Source organism: Polypterus senegalus, unplaced genomic scaffold (genome assembly GCF_016835505.1).
Source record: "Polypterus senegalus isolate Bchr_013 unplaced genomic scaffold, ASM1683550v1 scaffold_6157, whole genome shotgun sequence".
Lineage (NCBI taxonomy): Eukaryota > Metazoa > Chordata > Cladistia > Polypteriformes > Polypteridae > Polypterus > Polypterus senegalus.
In genome coordinates this window covers 1-4,757 of record NW_024380766.1, presented here as the reverse complement: position 1 = coordinate 4,757, position 4,757 = coordinate 1, and the positions used below count along the sequence as shown (strand labels likewise).

Below are 4,757 nucleotides of genomic sequence, written 5' to 3'. Positions count from 1 at the left end.
AATTAAAGAGTGATAAAAATGCAGGTATAACAGACAATAATCTTGTGTACTGTTAACCTCTACCCCCCCGGGTAGAACTGAAAAGTCGCATAGTGTGGGGGAGGAACAATCTCCTCAGTCAGTTAGTGGAGCAGGGCAGTGACAGCAGTCTGTCACTGAAGCTGCTCCTCTGTCTGGAGGTGATACTGTTTAGTGGATGCAGTAGATTCTCCATGATTGACAGGAGCCTGCTCAGCGCCTGTCACTCTGCCAAGATGTCAAACTGTTCAGCTCTGTGCTACAATAGAACCTGCCTTCCTCACCAGTTTGTCCAAGCTAGACGTCCTTCTTCTTTATGCTGTCTCCCTAGCACACCACCGTGTAGAGGGCATTCGCCACAACTGTCTGATAGAACATCTGCAGCATTGTATTACTGATGTTGAAGGACTCCAGCCTTCTACGGAAGTATAGTTAGCTCTGTCCTCTCTTGCACAGAGCATCAGTATTGGCAGTCCAGTCCAATTTATCATCCAGCTGCACTCCCAGGTATTTATAGGTCTGCACCCTCTGCACACAGTCACCTCTGATGATCACTGGGTCCATGATGGGCCTGGGCCTCCTAAAATCCACCACCAGGTCCAGTTGTAGGTGGTTTGAGTCGCACCATTTAACAAAGTCCTTGATTAGGTTCCTATACTCCTCCTCCTGCCCACTCCTGATGCAGCCCACAATAGCAGTGTCGTCCAGCGAGCTCTTGCATGTGGCAGGACTCCGAGTTGTATTGGAAGTCTGATGTATATAGGCTGAACAGGACCAGAGAAAGTACAGTCCCTCGCGCTCCTGTGTTGCTGACCACAATGTCAGACCTGCAGTTCCAGAAATGATCTAATTTAGGAAAAATTACATCTGTATTTCCTTACTTATTCCTTAATAAACTGTTTTGCTGTGCTATTCTCATAATTTAAGAAAACCAGATGAAAACAATAGTATATAGAGGCAGCTAAAGGGCTTGAATGAAGGTAATTCAATTCCAGACCAGGGGATGACAGAGTAAACTAACCCATTCTCTCTTCCTTCTGCAGCACAGTCACAGGAAATTCTGCCCAGCCCCAATAACAACACTTCGGTTCCAGGCCCCATGACATCACTTCCAGTTCCAGTCCCGATGCGTCACTTCCAGTTCCAACCCTGATAACCTCACTTCCACTGGTTCACTTTAAAACTGCCATTTTGTCTTTCCTTAATCAGTTCTGTCTTGGACTCAGTTCTGAAAAAGATTTCACTGCCCTGTTTTTGAACCTAACTTCCATTATACTGGAGTGGCTACCCAAACCTTTTGTGACGTTTGTCCTTCATTTGACAAGATGCTTAACCTCTGTGGCACTTAATAAAAACACCCAATGCATAACTTTTTGACTATCTGACTGCACTAATAATGTTAATATCAAGTATGGTGTCTTCAGACTAACCTAATTAATTTTGCTTTGTATAAATACAATGTTTAGAAGACTACTAGCCCTCAGTCCACCAGCAGCAGCAGGTAAGCAGGTAAGGCATTTCATGCTTTTAATTCTGTCATTCATTTTCACATTATGCTTGTTCCAGTACAGGGTTGCTTTTAATTTTTCCTATACTCTAAATTATTATTAATATACATTAATGAAAAATCATATTGCATTTTTAAAATGTGATTTTTATAGTAAGTTACCTTTTCTTCAGACTTAAGTAAAAATGTTGCAAGTATGTTAAATCAACACTGAATAAATGTGTTTTATTTATTTAGGACAAATCCATTCATTCATACATTTTCTGAATGTGTTTAGTTAAATTTCAGGGTTCATATGTGGTTTTTGGCATAAAGAAATTTATCCTAAAACATTAAAAGGAAGGAAGGAAACAGTGCTGGATGGAACTTGACCTCTAATTAAAATATATTTTATGTACAATTATGGCTGAAATTTACCATTGGTAATAATATATATGAAAATGTTCATTCACTGTACTTTAAATACTCAAGGAAAGAGGTGCATTCTGCAGCTTCTTAGTTCCAGACTTCTTAAATAGACTCCCATGCTGGTTTCTGAGTGAAATGTGCACATTGTCTCTGGGTCTGGGTGGACATGTTTTCCCAAAATGGGTGGTAATAGGTTATTTACCAACTCAAAATGACCCTGTACAAGTAAGTGAGTGAGTTGAGTGATGGTCTGATATGCCATGGTAGCTTTGTTGCTCTCAGTGCTTAATGCTTCTGAGGGTTTCTGTAACCCTGAATTGGATTAATCATGTTTAATTATGAATGCTGATAGAATACATTTCAAAAGTTCTTCCCTTTTTAATTATTGTTTTATTGAGCTGTATTAAGTATATTTCAGAAAATATTCGTATTCCTTCATAGTTCAAATACTCTGCCATTAAGTATATACTCGTTTTACCCACATTTGTTTTCTCACAGAAATGCTGGATCTGTTACTATAAATAATATAGAATATACAATTCATTCCACCCAGCGACTGATGAGCTGTCTATTCCAGGTTTCAGTAACCAAAGAAAGTCCATCCTGAAGATTTCACTTGTTCTGCTCTTTTATATTGTAACCAATTATATAAATGGAATGCTCATTGCTGTTTTTTTTAAACACAATACAGTATATTAAATAGGAACCCTCGTTACATTTTGTTTATCCACATGGTGTTGAATGATGTGTTGGAAATTAGTATTGCAATCTTCATGCATATTTGGACTGAGATTGTCTATATCATGCCAGTGTCATTCTGCTACTTTTTAATGGCAATTGCTGTTACTACAACCTACAACATTCCCCTGAATCTAGCCCTTATGGCTCTTGAAGGTTATATTGCAATCTGCAAACCACTGCATCACCCAAATATCTGCACTCACCACAGAACGTACATCATTCTGAATATACATGTAATATGGCTTATCAGTTTTCTTCTCCGCATCCGTCCTTATAATTATCTTAAATGCAGAACCAATGAGCTTCTTCAGAACCAAAATCATATGTTACAGTGAAAGTTTTGTTCAAACTTATTCTCTATCTGTTAAAAGAAGCTGCATGAGTCCTACAAATTTTGCAGCTGCTTGGCTCACAATGGCTTACACATACATTCATATTGTCATTGCAGCACGATCAGTCAGTCTCTCAGAGAAATCTTCTGCTAGGAAGGCCTACAATACAGTACTGCTACATGCCATCCAGCTCACTCTGAGTTCACTCATTTTCCTCCATCCACTTGTCACCAGTCTTTGGCTGTACTATCAAAATCAAAATCCAGGAGATGTGCAGTATTTCACATATGTATTGATAATTTTGTTTCCACATCTATTGAGTCCTCTAATTTATGGAGTGAGGGAGGAAAACGTCAGAAAATATCTGAAAGGATATGTGAAGGTTTGTACTATAGTAAAATAAAGTCCCCCTAAAAAGCAACAAAAGAGAAAAATGAAATTATAGACTGAATCAGGTAATAAATGTCTGAGGTCATAAGACAGCAAAAATGTGCTCATCTGACCAAAAATAACATGACTTTTCATAGAAATATTTTAAGTACACTCAAAAACAGCAGAAATTAACTAAAAAATACTTTTTGAAGATTAATGTTCTTGATTCAGATATACAGCAGTAACAGATAATATAGAAATCTTTGTAAAAGTTTTTTCTAATTTCTACACTACTTTTACCTAGCACAGTGAAATGGTCTATATTTTTAAATTTCGTTTAAAGAACACAAATATGAATGTGCTTGTATTTGCCTTCCTTCTGTATTTCAAATGTTGATGGATTTCATAAACATGAAGTTTCTCCTTTCATGCCTTATCCGACAGTCTTTCAGGTATAAAACATTTCCATTATCTATTTAAATAGCCCTTTTACTTTTTGGATACAGTCATTACCTTTATAGTTCTGACAGTTATTTAAATACAACATGAATAAATACACAAGCTTCTATATTTAATAACTAGGCAAATCACTGAGTAGAGTGATCTAATGAGAATTTGAACTAGAAACTGAAAAGTCATGCCCATGATCTGATTGTATTACTTCTCATTTGAATGTTGTGTACTGTTGTATACTGTAGTACATTGCATGTCTTCCATATACTGTTGTATTAAATAAGACTAACTAGATATTGTCTGATTGCAGCCTCTATGTTCTTACTGGCTGGTCATTGAAAAAACATATATGAAAAAAAGTCTAATGTACATTTTAGAAACTGGAAATAAAAGCTTAAATAAACTTTGTCATTTTTTACCTGTTCATGCTGAAAACATCCATCTTGAAACTGTATCTTCAAAATATATCTTGATTTAAATTTTTCTTTAAATAAAACAGCACATGCATGAGAACATTAGAGCAAATGTGATGAGAACAAGCCATTCCAGCTCAACAATAAGTCAAGATGTGAAGATACCTATAGCCCATCCCTTCACCACACTACTTGTTATTTATTCCATGTGTCCATGCTTCTTATGTGAAGAAAACTTTCTGTGCAAAATCAGCCCTTAACAAATTTACAATCATTTCGCCATTTTTTAAAGTAACAGCTAGGATCCACTCTACTAATTCCATTCATAAATTGAAACACTATGATAATTTTATTTCTTAATCTTGTTTGCTTTATCTGGAAAACTTTGACTCAATCAATCTCACTTCATAGCTCATATCTCTTAATAATTATAGACCTTTAAGTATTTCCTAAATATTGAAAGTATGCCAATGTTTCAGTCTACCTAAATTTTGAAAAATATATTAGTCGAAA

General features: G+C 36.3%; 1 pseudogene; it reads left to right on the top strand.

Annotated features, from left to right (window-relative positions):
- Positions 1-2,664: 2,664 nt before the first annotated feature.
- On the top strand, positions 2,665-3,388 carry LOC120520354 (annotated as a pseudogene).
- Positions 3,389-4,757: the final 1,369 nt, after the last annotated feature.